Source organism: Alexandromys fortis, unplaced genomic scaffold, assembly GCF_014885135.2.
Source record: "Alexandromys fortis isolate MF-2015 unplaced genomic scaffold, M_Fortis_MF-2015_v1.1 scaffold_76, whole genome shotgun sequence".
Lineage (NCBI taxonomy): Eukaryota > Metazoa > Chordata > Mammalia > Rodentia > Cricetidae > Alexandromys > Alexandromys fortis.
In genome coordinates, this window is record NW_026067997.1 from 4,451,860 (window position 1) to 4,473,811 (window position 21,952).

A 21,952-nucleotide genomic window follows, 5' to 3' on the forward strand; every position below is an offset into this window, starting at 1 on the left:
CTTCAGCTGCAATTGCTTCTTTCTCAAAATATGTGCTGAACCTGTAAGCAAACAGGTTTTTCTTTTGTTACTCTTATCTTTTGTTGCAGGAATCTGTGTTTCCTGTGTTTAGGAAAAATTTATATTTCATACCCATCAATACCACTATATCACTGCCTACTGTCTTCAAAGCAAGTAAATATCCTGCTGGGGACCCAAATAATGTTGACCGTGGCACTTAGTGTTAGGTTTACAAGGAGAGTATTTTTCCAGCCTTGATTGGGAATTTTAACTGAAGACAGAGGTTATAAAATTCAATGAACAGATACTATAGTTGCCCCTCCCGCTCCACAATTTCATCATCTTCAAAATCAGCTACTAAGATCCCACGTCCAGAAATTCAATCTGCAGTTACACCAGAAAATAGTTTTCAAAAAACCCATGTCCACACTGAAGGCTTCCTTTCTTGTCAAGAGTCTGCAAACAATGTAACAACTACTTACATTATTGCATTTACATTGTATTAAGAACTGTAACAAATCTATACAGCATTTTAAATCTGTACAGGATTAGGGCTGGAGAGAAGGTTCAGTAGCTGTGAGTGCTCTCAGGGCTCTTCAGAGAAACTGTGTTCCCAGTCACATCAGGTGACTCCCAATCAGATGTAACTCCATCTTTGGAGGACCCAACATCCTGGGAACCTTGACTCACAAGGGAGCACTATCCCATAAAAAAATTATAAAATCTAGAAAAAAAGTCTCTGGCCTCAGGTTTGGTGGCATAGGCCTGTCATCTCAACTACTTGGCAGATTGAAACAGGGATAGTGTGTGGTAGAGAGCCAGCTAAGCAATTATTGGAACTGTCTCAAAATAATACAGTGAAGAAGGAAGCCAGAGATGGAGCTCCATGGCAGAAGGCAGCTCACCATGTGGAGGTTTTAGGTCCAATCCTAGTATGACAACAATTAAGAGCATATATGATGTAGGTGGATCTTCTTTCAATGTGTTGCTTTCATTGGTTAATTAATAAAGAAACTGCTTGGCCTGATAGATTAGAACATAGGTGGGTGGAGTAGACAGAACAGAATGCTGGGAAGAAGGGAAGTGAGGAAGATGCCATAGCTCTCCTCTCTGAGATGGAAACAGGTTAGAATCTTCCTGGTAAGCCACCACTTCGTGGTGCTACACAGATTATTAGAAATGGGTTAATCAAGATATGAGAGTTAGCCAATAAGAGGCTGGAACTAATGGGCCAGGCAGTGTTTAAATGAATATAATTTATGTGCTATTTCGGGGCATAAGCTAGCCAGGTGGCTGGGAACCAGGTGGCAGGAATGCAGCCTACTGTTCCTTCTACACATATAGAGGTATAGATGTGGAATATAGGAAAATTCTGCACAATTTTCACAAGGTTTTTGAGTTTCCTCAGATTTGGCTATTTGATGGGACCCTGGGAGACTCCATCCTGGATACTGATGAATGACTCTACAAAGATACTGTATATGAAATTTAGAATGCCTAAGCAGTCAGCCAGCACTATGAGAGAAGACATAAGATGAGGTGAGAAGTAAGGTTGGCAAATATTTAATTTCTATAGTCTAATAGTTAAACCATGTTCATGTCTCCCATGTCTAGGAGTCATTCATAAAGCCATTTCTGCCCTTTTGCTAAAGAGCAAGGTGTTTCCCATAAATATTAGAAAATCAGACTATTGTGAATTTGTTAAGTTTTTTGTTGTTCTTGTTGTTGTTGTTGTTCTCTTTTTGGTTTGGTTTGGTTTTTTTGAGACAGGGTTTCTATGTGAACTTTGGAGCCTGTCCTGGAACTAGCTCTTATAGACCAGGCTGGCCTCGAACTCGCAGAGAGACACCTGCCTCTGCCTCCCGAGTGCGAGTGCTGGGATTAAAGGCATGCACCACCATGTGCTGTTAAGATATTTTTTTATGACAATCATTGGGAAAATAATATTTTTTCATTTCGAGTTATAAAAGCACCAGTTGTTTGCAACCAGAGTGTTGAGCCCATCATGGCTAGGAAGTCCTGGCAGCACACCCTAGGGGCAGCAGAGAGGGTGAACACGCAGCTAACGTCCTCTTCTATGGAGTGCTGCTGCCTACATTCAGGGAGGGTCTTCTCTCCTCATGACCGAATGTAGGTAATTCTTCACAGATACGCCTCTAGGCTTGTCTCCTGGCTGATTCTAGTTTGGTTAGTCATCATCAGTAACCATCAAATGTGCGGATTTATGGGAACACGTGTAACCAGAAGGCAGCTGCTTCACCACCTGTCCCCAGCAGAGTCACACCCTTGCATCTCGGGGCCCAGGGGCCCAGCGTTGAAACAGGCCCACCCTAGGGTCTCCTCTCCCAGCAACTGGTTGGTGCCTCTCTTTCTGGGGAGAGCCCTGTCAGTTTTCTTTGTCTTTCTGAGCCTGCTGAGTCACATTAGCTCCAGGATCTTCTGTTTTGGTTTTGTTTTAGTTTGAGACAGGGTTTCTCTGCAGCTTTGGAATCTGTCCTGGAACTGGCTCTTGTAGACCAGGCTGACCTTGAACTCACAGAGACCAGCCTGCCTCTGCCTCCAGAGTGCTGGAATTCAAGGTGTGCACCACCACCACCCAGCACTCCAGGACCTTTTTTGAACCTTCCTTTTCCTCTTGGAGAAAGAGTGGGAATTCAGAGGAAGCAGTTCTTCCAAAGTTCTGTCTTAACTGGGCATCCTGTGCTTGACTTGGCAACTGTCACCCTTCATTTCTGACTATTCTGTGACTTCATGGGAAAACTAACTTGATTTCCATCCCTTAGTCAGGGAACTTCAAGGCCTTGGTCTTATTTCTTCTTTCAGGGTTGTTTATGAAATGCAAGGCCCTCTAAGAGCTCTTTGAAAGAAGGTGTTGTCACTGCAGCTGGATAACCCATCTTTCCTTCCAGAAGGTGTTCATGCTCACCTTCAGTTTTTTGTTTTGTTTGTTTGTTCTTTGTTTTGTTTAACGAGGCTACTTCCACCAGTGGAAGGTCAGTCCCTCTCAGGCTTTGAAGTCACCTATTATCTCGCCCTTCTGACCTCACATGGAGAATAGTTTTGAGACTGGATCTAGCTGGGCGACTCACAATAACCTCCTTATTCAGGTCTCTAGGCTCAGTTACATGACTGAAATCCCTTTTGTTTTATAATACACGATATTAAAAGGATGTTAAGGATTCCAGGACTATGGTATGAACAAGTGGGGGGGGCATGTCTATTTTGCCAGCCTTAATTGTTTGGGACGTGACCTTCAGTGTTCTTTTATGAGAATCCTCACACCTTTGTTCCAGTGTGGGGAAGAGGGTATGAAAAGAACACAGAAGGCCTTGTAGAGGTAAGGAATCTGTAGCTTCCCACCTCATCAGTTTCAATACTGCAAATAAGTTCCCACAGAATTTACCTCTCATTGTTTCTTTTCAGAAGTTCATGCCACTTTGGCTTTTGAATCTTCATACATGTTCTATTTTTCCCTCCCTGGAAGCTATTTGGGTTTCTTTTGATGCCTGTTAGTCACAGTTTCACAGTTAATACATTTCAGTTTGGATAACTTCTGTCCATCAAGCTGAGAGCTTGTGTGTTGTTGTTGTCCTCCAGTTGTGAGGCCTATATCCAGATTTTGTGTCTGACAATTATTTTTCTCTGTCTGATTTGTTAGCTTCACATATTTGAAAATTCCTTTCTTGGTTGGCCGGGATAAAAGCTACACCCCAACACGACTGGAAAGGAGTGGTGAGAACAGGCGCGCCACCCTGTTCCTGAGTTCAGTTCACAGAGACCATCCTTTCCTAAGCAGCCATGGTGTGAACAGTGGGTGTTACACAGACACCGTTTATCAGGTCAGGGAAATTTCTATCTATTGTGTGTGACCATGAAAAAGGTGTTGTGGAATTTTGTCAAATGTTTTGGGCCTACAGGATGTGAGAAAGGGTGGAATAGAAACCGAAGTTTGAAGTGTGTGTGTGTGTGTGTGTGTGTATGTGTGTGTGTGTATGGCTTTCTGTCCCCAGCAGTAGGTCATACATAGGTCTTTACTTTTTTGTGGCTTTTTGTCCATAGCAGGCCATTTCTATTTCTCTCAACTCTCACATATTTTCCCCACATATGGCTGCTCTCTGCATACCTGTGAAGCCATGAAAAAAGACAGAAGGTTGCCGTTCTCACTCTTACCCCAACAAATCAATAACTATACAGAAGAGCCCCAAACCTGACTGCCATAGGAGGGGACACATAGACACACCTTCAGAACAACAGAAAAATGGAGGGGAAAAATCACTGGACCGGATCCCCTAAATTCAAACAAAATTCCGATCCCCCTTAAAGTCGGTGGTCTCCCCTGCTCTGTAGGTCCCTTCGCTACCCAAGACTACTGTAATAATTGCCTGCCGATCAACAGTTCAGTTTACTGTTTTCCTGTCTTTTGACTCTCTAGCGGTCTACCAGCTTTCCCTTCATCTGCTGAGGACCGTTTCATTGTTGTTATTTCATTATTTAGTTTACTATATTGCTTTTGTATGTCATCCCACCCTTGGATTTGTGAGATAGACCACACCACATTATACTGTACTAATACCTTTGCTAAGTTCCCTAGCTAGTATTTTATCGAGGATTTTTGCTCAGTGTCCATGAAATGTAGATATGTTGATCTGTAACTGTGTGTGTGTGTGTGATGTCATTGACCTTGCTGTCTCTTCCACTTTTAAGTTGTTGTTTGGCTCTGGAGACTGGGTCTCATGCTGAAACCCAGGCTGCCCTTCAACTGTTTGATTTGGGGTGGGGGGTGGGGGGGGAGTCTTAAACTCCTGACGATCCTCCTCTCTTGGCCTCCCTAATTCAGTACCTGGCTCACAAGTGTGAACACCAGACCCAGCATTGTTTTGGTTGTTTGTTATTTCACTTTCTGAAAGAGAAATCATCGAAAAGCTAAAATAAAACACTTCAGGCAAATGTAAACTTTTGTGTTAATCAGTGAAAGCGAGGTATATTTGGGGGTTTCCTACTTTCGGTCCCTATTCCCGAAACCAGTTTATCAAACATGCTTTGAAGATTCGGAATCTTAGTCTTTTGATCAGCTATTTTAATTGCTCTTAATCAAAAGTTTATAGACCGACTAGTAAACATTCACTCCACAGGGCCCCTTCACTTCCTGAATAGCACTCAGGATTTACCTCGTCACCAACTCGCCTCTCAACTGTAATTTGCCAAGAGTCAGGTATCTTTAGCGGTTAACCTCGGTTGCGCATGGGTGGAACCCCAGTCACCAGAAGGTAAGCGACAGAGACACATCAGGAGGGAAAACTGAACCCAGGTTGTGGTGCCACCTTTAGAGTCAGGGATGCGGAGGGGTGGCCAGGACGTCTGGCGATTTTAAGCTGGGAACAGACCCAGCACATAGCTTAGAGTCTGCACTCCAGAGGCGCTAGGTGAAGACAGGGGAGACCGCACAGACTTTTGTTGCTCTGGTAAGGGGCTGAGCAGAGGGGGGAAACTTTCCCACGGCCCACAGGGGCCGTGCGAGCGGGGCCTGCGCGGCCGGCGGGTCTACGCGGGGTCAGGCTCGGCGCCGCCCACGCGCGGCTCGTGGGAGAAGCGGAGCGGGCGCTCAGGCGGATGCTGGGCGCCGAATCCCAGGCCCCGGGGTCGGGCTGCGGGAGCTGCTCCAGCGCTTTCGGCGGGGTTTGTCTCCTGTCGCTTCCCGTCTCCCGAGCGGGCCTCGCCGTGGGTGCTGGGAGCCGGGCGGGGCGCGGACGCAGGTAAGAACCGGCCTGGGCCTGGCGCGGCCCGGGGATCCCGGGCTGGATGCACCGCCGCCTCCCGCCGGCCTCAGGTGACAAGCAGAGGCTCAACTTTCACACCTGATGGCTGGGCCGGGGCACCGGCGTGGTCCGGGTCTGGAGCCGGGTGGGGCGGCGGCGCCGGGGGCGTGGCGACGAGCCCGCCGGGTGGGAGCGGGGGCTGCGCGTCCAGGGTGCCCGGCTGGTCTCCAAGCGCCTGGCCGAGGGCGCACACCCCCTTCGGCGCCCGGCTCCGCAGCGACCCACTTTCTTTTGTCTGGTGCATTTCAGTCCTGGCGTGCCTGCTGCTTTTGTTGCAGCCCTGAGTCGGGACTGTGCAGACTTTCTGCCAGGCTGAGGCGATGAGTGAGCTCTGAAGTGCATCTGGACCCTGGGGAGCCCAGGGTCCCCGGGGGGGGGGGACTTATTATGAGCTTGATAATTAGCAGTAACATGTGGTTATTACCTTGTGCTTTTCCAGATAACCCTCAATATTTTTGTAGCATCTAATAGTTTTAAGTGCACCTGTAAGAGCGTTTATTAGGTAACTTCAAAGGAGCTTGGTGTGGGCAGGTTACTTATTATCCCATTTTATAGACCAGGCAGCTGGGGCACCCACGAAGAAAAGTGATTCTATCAAAAACGAAGCAGGCTTTGTGGGAGCTAGTATTAGAACTTGCCTGACAGAGCTTTGCCTTGAATGATCCAGTTGCTCTCCCAGCCTCAGGCAAAATGTAGTGGTGAAAGACTGTGGGTTAGGCTTTGTGCTGGCTGGGTTTGTGTCAACTTGACACAAGCTAGAGTCATTTTGAAAGAGGGAACTCAATTGAGAAAATGCCACCACCGGATTGGCCTGTGGGCAAGGCTGTGGTGCGTTTTCTCCATTGATGATTGAAGAAAAGGGGCCCGGCCCATTGTGGATGGTGCCAGCCCTGGACTAGTGGTCCTCATGATATAAGAAAAACTGAGCAAGCCAAGAGGAGAAACCCTGGCAGCAGCACTCCTCCACGGCCTCTGCTTCACTTCCTGCCTCCAGGTTCCAGCCTGGAGTTCCTGCCCTGACTTCCCTGGATGATGGACTAGAAGTTGTAAGATGAAATAAACCCTTTCCTCCTCGAGCTGCTTTTGATCATGGTGTTTCATCCCAGCAATAGAAACCCTAAGACATTTTTACTCATTGTTAAAACTCTTTCTTTAAAAACTGAGTGGGGTCCTTTCAGACTCCTGCAATAGTATTCCTGACATTTGCCTTTAGAACTCTGAATAGTTTCCATTGTTGAAAAGCACCAGAAGAGTCTTAAGATGGAGCAAAATACCTGTCTCTTGCCTATGTTCAATCTTTCCCTTTTTTTGTTTAAGCGTAGTACCCCTGGCAGCCCTGAGACACTTGGTGATGATCATGGCAGAGATCCCCACCATTAATACAGGAGTAGCATGGAGACAGGTGGCTAGCTTACCCTACTTATGAATAGTTGAACATTTAGGAGAAGCATCATTTCAGTGAAAACTAACATCCGCAGTAATTGCATGCATATTGTATATTACTGTTTTCTTACCTTTCCACAGTTGTCAACGGTTAACCCGGTTCTCTGGATTTTGCCTTTAAATTGTCTTGTCAATAGCTCTTTTATTGCTCAAGTGTCCTCTCATTTAAATTTGTGTTTTCCAAATGATGTTTTCCATCTAAAAGTCAGACTTACTTTCTATGTAGTGTCAGCGAGACCATTTATGAGTACATCTGAAGGTAGTCTCCAAACTCTTTTTAATTAGTAAATCCCAAATAGCAGGCAGGAATTCTTCCAGGCAAATAATGCAGAGAATTAGTAATCATTTTCATAGCGCTCTCTGATATTTTATGACACGGCTACATGTATAATAATACTTTGAAAAGTCATATACTGCCTTTTCAGCAAGGAGCAGAATGCTAAACATTTTTACCTAAATTCTGCAAGCTAAGCCACGCAAGTTTTACAGGACAGTTTGTCTGGTCTTAGCAATTCTCTTCCCTTTAGCGGCCTCCACTCAGGTGTCTGGGGGGAAAAAGGATAGTTGGAGAATGAAGTCATACCTACAAGATCATTTGAGCTGGGCTCTGGTTCTCATCTTCACAGTGCGACTGTGCAGTTAGCATCCATGCTATGTATGTGGTTGAAGCATTTAAAGAGATAGCCACCTATAGAGGGGAAGTGTTTACTGGAATAGGCCCACTGCTATTCAAAATGATTTTGAGTCATTTTGCAGTCAGTATAAAAGTGTTGTTACCTTTATAAGCGTTTTCTTTTGTGTTTTGCTAAATCAAGAAACTAAACTGACCTGAGAACTGTTTTATCTGCTGAATTTGGAAGAATGGCTTTTGGCACGCCTGTCAGACTAAGGTCTACCTTCGGTATTCAACAACTGGTAACCGTGAAGACAATGTAAAGGAACAGCTTGAAAAAATAAGTTAGGCTTGGGGTGCAGATCAGTGTGTGCTTATGGCCTGTGCGAACACCCCAAGTTCAATCCTCTGAATAACCAAAGTGAAAAATTTCAGATGATGACAGTTGAAGCCTTCCTGGAAGGCTGTGCAGAAGGAGAAATGCTTACTTGTAGCTTAAATTCTGTACCCATGTGTACATTTACATATTGTCAAATAGTTTGAGAAGAATTAATTTTCTTGCAGTGTCTTCTGGTTACTTTCTAGCAGGCTGACTTTTTTTTGTAAACATTAGAATTGAATTTGTTTGCATAGATCCCATATCTTACCACAACAGTGTTAGGTTGAGAATGTATTCCATATAGGAGCTTAAACCTCACATCAATGAGACTATAATTTCTTGTAATAACCTAGGGCCAGAATTTAGCTCCATATTTTATTTTCAGTCTAATACAAGGACAAAATGCTTCATATCTTAGGGCCTGGCGCAGGAGCTCAATCTTGACAATGCGGTCTTGTGTTTGTGTTTTATTTAATACCTCTTAGCATATAGATATTTGCTTTCTTAATTTTTCCAGGCTTGACATAGTTAGAAATATATTGTATGCATTATGTACTGTCCTAGTCCATTTGTGATGCTATAACAAAATACCGGAAACTGGGTCATTGACGAAAAGTAGGATTTTATTTCTTACACTCGTGGCGAATGGGAGGCCAAGAGCAGGAGCTGGCAGATTTGCCATCTTGTGAGAGTTCAGGACCCTGATTCTAAAGGAATGCTGTATTCTTGGCTGAAGGCGGAAGGATGGAAAAAGCGCTGAGCTAGTCCCCACCAGTCTTTTACAAAACATAAGTTTTAGGGAAAAAATCTTCCAAAACATAAAAGTGAGGAGGAAGTGAACTTCTGAAACAGATGGTTCTTAAGTTGTAAATTAGGAGGGATTTCCTTATGTTAGCTCCTGCTGCATGGTATGGCGTGCTGATAAATACAGGCCCAGAGGCTCCATTCTCCCCCTGTTGTGAAGTTCTTCTTGCATGGGACCTCTTTCAATCTGGAAACTGGACTAGTAGCCTTGGCCTCTCAGCTACCGCTCTGTACTGTGGGAATGGCTCCGTTATTGTTTATCTCCTGTGCTCCCAGGAAGTTCCAGGAAGCAACCAGGTAACAGTGGGGCTTGTGGTGGGTAACAGAATGTTTGGAGACCCAGTACACAAAGAGCCCTGATGATTGTAATTTTTTTGTTTTGTTTTAAATTATATCAGTTCTTCTCTGTCAAATGGATAGGCAAGCAAAAGGGTACAGGATGTCTCCAGTGGATAAGAAAGTGGGGAACCAGCTCACGATGACCTGTGAGATACAGTGAAAACAGTCTAACTGTTTTGTATATTGGGCACCTTGTCGGCAGGCCAAAGAGCTAGGCAGGTGAGTAGGAAAAGGGATTGTGATTTCTTCAAACTGATTTGTGTGATACCAAGTCTGGGCTGATGTCTCTCTGACTGAACTTAAATATGTATCAGAAGGCAAAGAAATAGACAAACAGAAAGAACCTCAGAAATACGGCAGGACAAAGAAAAAAAGAATTGTGATATGACATTAATTCCATAACTTGATTGAGAATGGCTTCTTAAATACTGTGCTGCAAGACAGTGGTGCCCAGTCTTCCCCGAGCTCCACAAAAAGCAGACCATTTACCTTCTCCATTGCTTTTGTAAGGAAGACATTTGGATATTGTTTTAAGAAATAAAAAAATTACTTTGAAAAATAATTTTTTGGAAAATAAGTCAGTCTGATTTATAAGAGCACTACATGCTCTTACCCACAGTCTTCCCTCCCTTCTTCCCTCTCATAAGAACAGATCATGACATTATTATAAGTACAGTACTACACTAAAAAAAAAATCTACTTTTTAAAAGTAATACTAACCTCTTCCTGTTTGATCTTTGAGGTTTTAGTTTAAAACAGATGGAAGACATACCACTTTCTGCCATTGCAAATTGAAGAATAAAATAATTTGTATTTTCTGATGATAATTTAATAGAATTGTAAATAATTTTAATATATGCAGTAGCATATAGTCATAAGAATATAGAATGTCATGAAACTCAGACTTTGTATTTTAATGGTGTCTCTAAAAAAGTCAGTCTCTGTAGTTCTTTATGGGACTACATATCCCATATGAGATCAGCTTATTTGGTGATATTTGCTGACTTTGGTCTGGTGATGCCAATAAATAGTAGTAATAAAGTACTTTAAGCCGTCCAAGGACAGGATGGCTTTGTTTTTGTTCTGTGTGTGCTTGCTTTGTGATTCATTCATTAATTATACTGTCCAGCACTAAACTGTCCTATAGGACAGTCAGCTCTCAGGTTCACTGAGTTTCATAGCTTTAGATTCATCCAAAGTGTTAGGGGAAAACGTGTCTATTTTGAACTGCTCCAAACTTTTCTTGTCATTATTCATTAAGCTACATAGTTTCACAAAAATTTATATAACATTTGCATGGTTCCAATATTATAAGTAACCTATAGATTATTTATCATACACAAGAGTAGGTGTGTAGATTATATAAACTGTGATAGCATTTTAGGTGAGTGAGTGTTTGGTACCTGCTAGGGGCACTGGAATCAATTTCCTTCAAATACCAAAATGTGAAACTACTGGGGAATTTGCCATTCATCAGAAAAGGCAAACACGGAAGAAGTAGTTAGCAGTGTGATCAGCATTTAGAAAGAAAACCAGGAATGACATTTAAGAAAATAAGAGAAAGTGATACATAAGTCTAGGAAGATCCATCCCTAACAGAAAGAAGAGACTTGAAGCCTGTGACAGAACTCTTGAGTAGAAGCTTCTGAGGATCCAGGGGTTGCAGCAGAAGGGAGCGGATGGAAGGGAAGAAGTGAAGGAAGGCTAAATTGCTGAGCTACAGAGCAGGTGGCTGCCAACCAGGGGCAGCTCCTACCTCATCAGCAGAGAACTGGCAAGTGTCTGGAGGAGCAAAAGATGCATTTTGCATCTTAAAGAGGGATGCCAAGTTCAGTGTGGAGAATTAAATTGCTTCAGATTTCATAAAACAAAGCTTTGATGATTGCAACCTGAATTTATGACCTTGTGAGCATGCACATTTGCTTGTTCATGGCATGCATGGGCCGAAAGCTCTTCTTTGATCTGGCCAAAGAGAGCCATTTACTCCACTGTACCCTTTTGAAAGCGCTAATGAGGAAGCTCTAACCTCTGTCCGCCTTGATCCTTTCCCTCTTCTCTGTCATTTCCCTTCAGGGTGCTTAAAAGCCCTTTACTGACATTCTCACACCAGACCCTAAGAATGATGGTTATAGTTCTAAGTGGCTTGGCCTATGATTGGAATTAGGTTTTCTTGCAGAGGCTCACAGAAGTGAAGGCTTCTGGATATGATGGTGTGAAAGATTAAACTGCAAACAATGACCATCGTTCTAGACATTTGATAAGTACCATGAAAATGACTGGTTAATTTACAGTAAGGGAGGAGACAGCCTGGGAGCCAAGGAGAACATGGTGTAGGAGGGAGGAATTAGGGAACATAGATACATGACATAAAAATCTACTTTGATATGGCAGTGGGGTTGTCTAGGAACTTAAATTTTAGTGTCCATGTCTACAAAAGATGAAGCTGTGGGTAAAGATTATGCTGAGACTCCTAAGTAAAGCCCAGACAATGGAGGGCAACATCCTCATTGGAACAGTAGATTCGGGTGCAAAAGTGATCAACAGATCAACAAGGATTATAAGGGAGTTTGTGTTGGCCTAAAAGTTAAGAAATATTTCATCTGAATATTCTGTGTATCAAGTTTGTTTTTAAATCTCTTGTGTAAAATTTAAATTACACATGAAAATGTGTTCTGTATTAATCCACCATCTTTAATAGTTTCTTTTTTCATTATATGTAATTTGTTTCTACATTATTTACTTTCTTCTGAAAATACCTGAATATTTACCTCCATTCTAGAATCCTTAAAGATCAGACTGACAGGGTTGTATGTTGTGCCCAACAAGATTAGCAGTTTTTATTGTCATCCACTACGTAGTTTATGTATGATATTCTCCAGTTGTGAAAAATACCTATTTTTAGAGTTCAATTAAAGACCCAAAATATAGGCTCTGAGTTTGGTAGCTCTCTTTATCCCCTTCTCTGTGTATCTGTCTGTCTTGCATTCACATTTTTCTGTCACTTGATTGTTTTAATATGTGTATTACAAATTGAAATATAATTATATACTCATGGAATCCAAAATCATATGATAATGACTATGTATATAATAAATGTTACATATGACATGTAGGCTATAGAACATATACTGCATAGATGTACATTCACACAATATCCTATTGATAACTCTATTCATGGGGCTATGCAACAACTATAAAAATATTTCTTCCTGTCTGTATCCTTTCACTCATAGGTATCTTACACCCCAAGTTTCTCTTTCCTTAAAAAAAAAAATCTATTTTTGAGGAAAAGAATATCCAAAATCTTTTTTCTTACAGAATATCCTACATTCTGGATTTGGGTTATGGTGCCATTTAACACATCCCTGTATTCTTCATATGGTATGAAAATTAGTTTTCATATATGTGCACATGCTTCAGGTGGCTTAGATTTATTTACTCTTTTAAAGGGTGTTTCATGAATGGTGCTGAATCCTTCTTTTGTGTAGCCCCATGAGGATTGGGTTCTATGGTCAAACTGGTCTCTGTTGACATAGCCCCAGGAGGCATGTGAGGATTGGGCTTAAGACCAAACTGGTTTCTGTGGAAGATCTAACTCCTGATATCTAGAACATGACTGTATCTGAATATATGACCTTTAAAAAGCTGATTGCATTGAGATTTGTTTTGTAGTGTGGCCCTATTCCAATCTAGTATCTTTATGGCAAAAATTTGTGTACATAAACGGATAGTATAGGTATGCAAACACAGCTAGTTCAAGTGACGCCAGACAGACATCAGTTTGGCTCATGCATAAGTTCAAATGAGATAGTATCTGATATGTTTGCCTCCCCTTTCACTGATCCAAAAGGAAACAATAACTCTAGTTGCCTTCAGCTTGGCAATGTTTAGTGTTTGTTGTGTATCAGAAATCTTGTTGTATTGCAAGGTACTACATCTTTTTTGGGGAGTACAATAGTATATGTTAGTGTGGAAGCTGGTGGCTCAGTGATGTGAGCACTGCCCAGCAGCCTAGGGACCAGACAATCTGCTCAAAGCTAAAGGTTAGGGAAAAGCAGAGTGAGCAATAGTAGTTCTTTCTCTCTCTTGTGGAAAGATGGTGGAATTAATAGATAACACATGCTCAGGGCTCATCTACTTTTGAAAAGAAGACTCTGTCTCAGTAAAGAGACACCATGCCCACAGCAATTTTTATAAAGGGAAATATTTCATTGTGCTGTCTAACTTACATTTCAGAGATTCAGTCCATTGTCATTAGGGTGGGAAGCAAGGCAGCATGCAGGCAGCCATAGTGCTCGAGAAGGAGCCAAGAGTTCTTATGTCTTGACTCATGGGCAACAGGAAGTTGTCTGAGGCACTCGGTGGTATCTTAAGCAGAGGAGACCTCAGAGCCCACCCCACAGTGACATAATTCCTCCAACAAGACTACACCTCCTAATAGTGCCACTTCCAATGAGTTTATGGGAGCCAGTTACATTCAAATTACCACAGACTACATTATCTAGAAATATCTTCAGAAACCAAAGAAAAAAAATCATCTTTTGTTCTGTTTATTCAAAAAAGTTTCCTTACAGCTATTTTCTTTGTTCTGAGAAAAGGAATGCTAAAGCCAGAGCAGTGCTTAACAGTACTTCTGCCTTCTCATCAGAATCTCCTGGACCCATGGAAGATAATATATTCATTGAATGTAAGAGTGACAAATTTCAAATAACTATTAACTTTTGACAAAAACCATTCTTCCTATCATTTCAGTATATGTAATATAGAGTAAATACGCTTCAGCCCTTCTCTCTAAGAAATCACACACACAGACACACACACACACACGTTGAGAGAAAACATTTCATTTCACACTTAGGTCTACATTTGGTTATTTTTCTGTTAGAGCCTTTAAATTGTTTGTCTACTATCTCATACTCAATAGCTTAACCTGTATTATCCTTGTATGCTGTCAGAGTACACATCTTAAATATTCTTTGTATGCCTTGACAAGGCAATAGTTGCTGAGGAAATATGTATTGAATGGATAATTACTGTGGCTTAAAAACATAGCTTAAAATTATCCATATTCAGAATTTTTTTCATATTCAGATTTTTGATGAACCTCCATACCAGTTTCCATAGTGGGTGCACCAGTTTTCACTCTCAGTTCGCAATAAATATTCTTCTTTCTCTCAGTCATTGCCTGCATGGACGGTCATTTGTTTCTTGATCATAGCCATTCTAACTTGAGTAAGAATTGTCATGTAGATCATTGTATCACTTATGCCTCCTCAGAGGGGCATCTTTCAGCAGATGGGAATTGACATAGAGATCCACAACTGAACGCTGTGCAAAGACTGAGAGACAGTGGAACACTGAGTTCTAAATGAGATGTTTGTATTAAACCCCTCCCTTAAAGGCCCAGTGATCTGTAAGAACCAGAGATGGTATGTGAAAGAAACATCACCTCCCAGACACGACATGATTTGTGTAGATATATGAGCTCATAGAGACTGTGTCAGCACACTCAAGACCTACACATGTTCAAACCAGACTAAGTCCCAGCACTGAGAAGGGGAAATGAACACCAAGTCCATCCTAAGAGGATTCTATTTGCAAATGAAACCTGTTAGAAAAGGGGAAATCAGTTTTCTCAGGCTCCATGGCACCACAAAACTGGATTCCTGTGATATTTTGTGTGTTTTTGTCTTGTTTTTGTTGTTTTATTTCATTGATGTTTTTGTTGTTTGGATTCTTTTTTTTTTTTTTTTTTTTTTTGAGATGGGGGAAAACAACCTGCATGTTGGGTCGGGAGGTGAGGAAGATGTAGAAGGAGTTGGGAAGGGGAAGAGACCATGGTCAAACTATATTATATAAGAAAGTTTTAGTGAAAAAATAAAATTCATTTTTCCCCAGGAAATAACACTGAATTTCTTTTTGTGTTCTGTTTGCTTGTTTTCTTTTTCTTTATTTTGTTGTTTTTTTTTCTTTTTTGTTTTTTTGAGACAGGGTTTTTCTATAGTTTCTCTGGAACTACCTCTTGTAGACCAGACTGGTCTTGAACTCACAGAGATCTGCCAGCCTCTGCCTCTTAAGTGCTGGGATTAAAGGTGTATGCCACCACTGCCTGGCTTTGTTTGTTTTCCTACTTTAAGACAGAGTTTCTCTGTCTAGTTATGGCTGTTCTGGAACTCACTCTGTAAACCAGGTTGGCACAAACTCAGAGATCCACCTGCTTCTGCCTCCCAAGTGTGTGTGTAATGCCAGTAACAATATGGAATAAAACTCAGGTTTTATTGCAGTGTAAATCCAATATCCAAGAAGCAAACTCGACTCTTTTTGGAGGCATAGTATTTTGAACAGAAGTATAAATACTCTGGTAGTCAGTGGGCTTTCTTCAACACTTTCAGAAAATGGGCCTAAAATTCTGAGTTTTCAAAATAACTTCTTACAACATTTTCATTTTGTTTTGCTCTAGATTTTATTGTTTTTCATTACTCCAGTGTTTATATCTCATATTCACCCATTTAACAAGTGTATCCTTTGCTTTACATTTCTTTGACCACCTTTAAGTCAAAGGCAATACTTCTTAAATGAAAATATTTAAATACTGGGAACAAGAAAAACCCTGAATTTATTAGAAGGACAGTATTTCAATTAAAAACATCTGAAACTGTACAAGAATTATGCCTAGCATTGTGGTGTGGGAGGTCCTTCTACCTACATGTTGCTTTTATTGGTTAATGAATATATAGGCTTTGAGCCTATAGTAGAACAGGGCAGAACAGAGCTAGGCAGGGAAAGCTAATCTGAATGCTGGGAGAAAGAAGGTGGAGTCAGAGAAAAGCCATATAGTCCTGCTGGAGACAGACTCTGTCTGGAACTTTACCCGGTAAGCCACAGCCTCATGGTGATGCACAGATTATTGGAGATGGGTTAGTTTAGGTTGTAAGACCTAGCCAACAAGAAGCTAGAGCTAATAGACCAAGCAGCGATTTAAATAATACAGTTTCTGTGTGGTTTTGCCGGGAACAAACAAACAGCCCTTTCTACTACAGTGTAGCATTTCATTGTAGAGTCTTAGGCATGGAATTTTTGTTCATTTACAGTAAAGGAATTTCAGAATACAAAGGTATTTTTCCCTATGACACATTTATTGTCTTCCTGTTTATGTGACTCTAAACTTAATAGCTGTCAAGATAAATTCTTCTGAAGTTTTAAAAAGTTGTAACAGGCCATTAGCTATCATCAATAAATAGCATTGACTGCATTAAAATGTAGTCCTCAAAACAAAACTTGTGAGATTATCCTATAGTAACGTTATAGATTGGGTGGGACATCTCTCACAGGCTCATGTATGAAAGACTAGGTCCCCGGTTGGTGCTACTGTTTGGAGAGATAGTAGACATGTAGGTGCATGAGGTATAGCTGGAGTGCACACAAATACAAGTTTACACACATGAGTTTCAAAGACATATTTCAGGACTTGATTAATTTTCCCTTTAATTTGTATACCTTGCTTCCACATAAAACGTAGTCTGTGAAATGTGAGAATGTGGTTCATAGTCACCGAGTAGTTTCACTCTTCATTCAGATCCACTACTTTTGCCAAGGTGTAGCAGCAGGGGAAATGGATAAAACTAACCAGGGTGTTATTGCAATGTTTTCATTTCTTTAGTGATATTTCATAATCCCTAAAGGGATCGCCTGGTTTGAAAGACAGGAGGGGGCTGCAGTACCTGGAGTGCCTGGGCTGCAGCTGGGGTGATCTGCTAGGACTAAGGAGTGGTATTCAGTGTCAGTTGAAGTATGTAGTTTAAGACCATATTGGACAGAGTAAGAAATTCATGGAAGTTACAAATGTCAGGTTCATATAATATTTTCTCATTGTCTTAGCTTCATTTCTTGTTGCTATGACAAGCACCCCAACAAAATCAACTTGAAGGAAATAAGGTTTATTTTGGTGTACAGTTCCAGAGAGATGCAGTCTATCATACCATGAAAAGCACAGCAGAAGGCAGGGAGTATATGGAAGCAAGAGCAGGAGGCTGGCTGATCCCATTGCATCCACATCCAGAAATCAGAAGGAGAAGAGAAAATGGGGTCATGCTTTAATGCCTGAAGGCCTATTCCCAGTGGCCTACTTCATCAAGTGGTCACCCCTTAAAGGTTCCACAACCTCCCCAAACACCACCACCAGCTGGGTACCAAGTGTTCAAGACATGAGCCGATCAGGGACATTTCACATCCAAAGCACCACATCATTAAGGTTAGTTGTGAATTGTATAATGCCTAAGAACGGAGGGGTTCCAGAGAGGTAGCTGGGGAGTAGGAGTAACTCTAAGGGAATATGGTAGATTGGGTTTGGTTTGGTGTTTCTTCAACTGGGGTACTTTCTAAGAAACTATCACTGTGGAATACCAAAGGAACTGTTAAGATTGCCTTTGTCAGTTTCAAACCCAGACATGTTTAACCTCAACAATTACTGAAGAAGATTAAGGTCTCTGTGATTCAGGATTTAGATGGTTTTAGAGTTCATAAATTAGAGGCTTTAGTCACTGCAGCCCCTGTACGTAAAATTGTAAAGCTGGTGAAATGGAAATAACCCAGTTCGTCCTCCTGAAGTGCAGATGAAGTACTTGATATCTTTGACTTAATGAAGCCAATGTAAAGGGAGCTTAGGCATCAAGCCAGTGCACACTAAATAACACATGTGCTAAGCTATTTATTGACCTAAGTAGGAGCCATCGATTCCAAAAGCTAGACATAACTGAGAAGGTACCTTAGGCTCTGTTCAGTAGAGAATAGCTTTTATGGTTCAAAAACCCATTTATAAATGTAACTTTAGAAGCCAGTTCATGTACATCTTTTTAATATGGCACAGACCACCAGTTTTTGTTTTGTTAATTCATGGCTGTGGTTACTTAGGTTGGGGTGCTATGTATTGCAGTTCGGTACTTAAAACAGACACCAGGGTTCAAGAGCAGTAGGGTGTGCTAATATTCTATTCATTTTACAAAATGACCTTATCTGTAGACCCATTCCCAACAGAGTTACTATGTATGATGTTCTGGCTAGTAAACAGCCACTGGTTCAGAAGCCCACATTGCAATGCAGTTGTGGGCTACCAGTTAAGTTCATGCATCCATATAGTGAGATTTCATGAACATCAATAAAAAAAAAGAAAAGATACTTCTTAATATCTACAGAGGGACTATTTCTTCTCATTTCATAGAGACTTTCCATTTAACCTTTAGGTGGTTGAATAGCCTACAGAATAATGCCTACAAGTATATCATCATGCTTGTAAGCAAAAATAAATATATTAAGCAGTTTAAAAGCAAAAATTGATTAGCCATGGTTTTGTATATCTGGAGTCCTGTCTACAGTGGAGGATAAGGCTGGAGACTTGAGTTCAGAAGTTCCAAAACTAGCATGAACATCACAGCAAAGCAAAGAAAACCCTCAAAAACTCAAGAGCAAAAAAAAAAAAAATTGTGGTATTGTTCTGCAGAGTTCTGAACTAAGTAAGTCACTTAGCCGTACTGTTTTCTAAGTTGCCATGCGTCCCGCTTTTCACATTCCTGCCATTTTACCTCACTTGGCTTTAATCTTATTCTTACAGAACTGTATTGCTGAGAACATATGAAATTGTACCTGTGCCAATGTTGATATTTTGCCATACAGAATATTAATAGTCAAAGGTAGACAAAGACTTCACCTTCTTCATAGGACTTGTAATTGCAGTGCTCAGTGCTACAGATAATTACAGCCTACGCTATTATTAATGTTTTTCACAGGGGCTTATTTGTCCTCCTTAAACAGTTTAAAGGATATAATTGGGCAATGAAATTTGCATAGGTAATATTTGGGGGTTCTGTGCTTTGCGTTAAGTATCAGTTCTCAAAATGTGTTGCTAAGACCCATGTAAGAAGCCAGGGAATGTTGAGGTGTGGTTTGCCCTTTTCACCATTGCGTTATCACTGAGACACAAAGGCAGTAGTGGTAAATGGAGCCACGGGCTGATAGTCCTTTTATTCTTCACTGCCACGGGTGTGCAGTTAGAAATGCATAAAACCATAAATATCTGAAACCACAAATATCTTTATTCCTAAATATTTTTATGAAAAAGGAAGGAAGAACTTAACAAAGCCTCTCTGCATTCTATTGAAAGCTGATCAGACTCTTGAAGAAAAGCCATGTGTTTCAGTGGAGAACTATTAAACAGCTTCCCTATAGCGAAACATGCTTATTAAAATGTCTCACAGGTTGCATATGTTTAGCTACAGACATTTCCATACTTGTTACATGGGACAAAATTTGATCTCCAAGTTAAAACAAGTCTAGAAAACTTGGACCCATCATTTTGACTTTATTGCCTTTACTGTTGCCCTGTAACTAAATAGTATTTTTACTGAGGTGGATGGTAATTTTCATGACTGTGATTTTTCAGTATTATACCACTGACATATTCAGTATGTGAGAGCTGTAACTAAGGGAAATAATGTTTCACAAATGTAAAGTGCGTTCAAGAAGTGTCAAACATTATAGCAGTGTAACGACAGGTAGTGAAGTAAACAAGTACCAATGTGTGTATGAGTATGAGTACTCACTATTGAGAAAACCATAAGGTCATGTGGACTGCTACCCAAATGTTTAGATAAGTCATTTATATAGTTCGCTGACTTGCTTAAGCCAATACTAGCATCTCAGGCATTGAGTTGGAGATGGATTTGAAGTGTATCCAACACATAAGTTATTCAAGTCTGTTCAAAGACTACCCACTTTGTTAATAGGTTGGGTTTTAACGTTTCAGCCTTTCGTTTTTTAATGTAAGTTACTGGCCAGAAGCCATCTCACTTTTATAAATAGATTGCTAGTAGATAACCATCTGTTGCTTCCCCTTTCAAGTTCAGGTAAGTAGAAACACAGCTGTACATCTTTCTACTATGCTTCTTTGTCAATAGCTGAAAGACTTCAGTTTAGGTCTTCCCACTGATTGGTCAAACATAATTAATAATTAACAGTGGAAAAAGAAGTTTAAGGAGCCATGTGGTATGGCAACCCAGAGGAGTAAATCAACCCTTATCAGAGACACTTGCTTTCTTCAGCAAAAGGTGGTAAAGATACAGACCAAAAAATAATTAAATTGAGGAGGATTAGGGACCGTAGGATGCTCAGCTCTAAATGGGGCATTTATACCACACTCTTCTTCCCCAGGGATCATCACAGAAGAGGGGAGAGAAAGATGTAAGCACCAGGCTGGTGGGTGACAAGGAAATAGTGCTTTCCAGACACAGCAAGGCTATTGCACCTAGACTCCACAGCAGTTGTGGTAGCAGGCACAAGACTAGTGCAGGTCCAAACCAGACAAAATTCCAGCCTGGAAAGCTGGGTGGGCATGCAGTTCTCCCCTCCCTAAGGAACTATTGGCCACCGAAAGCTGCTGAGAGAGAGGGTCAGTTTCCTTTAAAGAGGAGTCCCTGATAGGTCTGCTAAACTCCAATGGAAGGCCACACATTTATAAGTATATGGACAGCACAAATTGGAGTTGATGGATTGAAAAAATAAGACAGTAGGGAAGGGAAAACAGATCTGGGAGGATTGGGAGGAAGGTAAATATTGAAACACATTGTATAAAATTCTCAAATAGTGAAAAGATAACAAAACAATATAGGCTTTTACAATTTTTGACACTTTCAGATCCATGTGTTTATATTATTTTTAAACAGATCATCTTGATTCCATTAAAAGATAAAAAGGTGTGTGAAGAGCTCTCCTCTATATATTGTTTGTGTGATTTCAATAGATATTTGCTGTGGATTTTGAGGTTCAGATACTACATTTAATTGTTGGCTGTGGAATGAGTAGAGTATGCTTTTTAGCAACTCGATAAGAAAAAAAAATAAGAATGATAGCACTTAGTTGCTCCCTTGAAGATATGTACAGAAGACAGAGGAAGAGGAATTGAATGTCCCGAGAGTCCATCCTATAATTAAAATTGAACTCATCTGTAAAAGATGAGAACTGCTGGCTCACAGATGCCAAGGGGAAGAAAATGTTATAACAGGAAGAGATTGGAAGCTAGAAAGGCATAGTTTCTCGGAAACTGTGCAAACATTTGTATTCAAAAAATGTGTATCCAAAGTAAGGAGAGCAGTAAGAGAGAATTACACAAATGTATCAAGAGTTAATTGGTGACAATATGGTGACTATTATTTTGACTTTTTCACAATTTTTTTAGATTAAAGATAATTTTAAATTAAAACTTGAATTGCAAAATATAGATTCACAGATGGGAGGGGCAGACAAGAACTTCTAACCAAAGAGCTATTGACAAATGATAGTTGTCAAGAGAGTTGTATCCCACCTTTTTATTTATTTATTTATTAAAGCTTTCTGTCTCTTCCCCACCGCCACCTCCCCTTTCCCTCCCCCTCCCCCAATCAAGTCCCCCTCCCTCGTCAGCCCAAAGAGCAATCAGGGTTCCCTGCCCTGTGGGAAGTCCAAGGACCACCCACCTCCATCCAGGTCTAGTAAGGTGAGCATCCAAACTGCCTAGGCTCCCACAAAACC

General features: G+C 41.1%; 1 protein-coding gene across 2 annotated transcripts in view; it reads left to right on the forward strand.

Annotated features, from left to right (window-relative positions):
- The first annotated feature begins 5,204 nt into the window (after window positions 1–5,204).
- Window positions 5,205–21,952, forward strand: part of Rnf180 (ring finger protein 180) — a 153,200-nt gene continuing 136,452 nt past the window's right edge. Inside the window, exon 1 of one of the 2 annotated variants that reach the window (XM_050160482.1) lies at window positions 5,205–5,462. The gene's annotated coding sequence lies outside the window, so the exon portion shown is untranslated. Of the gene's footprint in view, window positions 5,463–5,558; window positions 5,754–21,952 lie in introns of those variants that run through there. The other variant, XM_050160481.1, reaches the window with a different exon arrangement.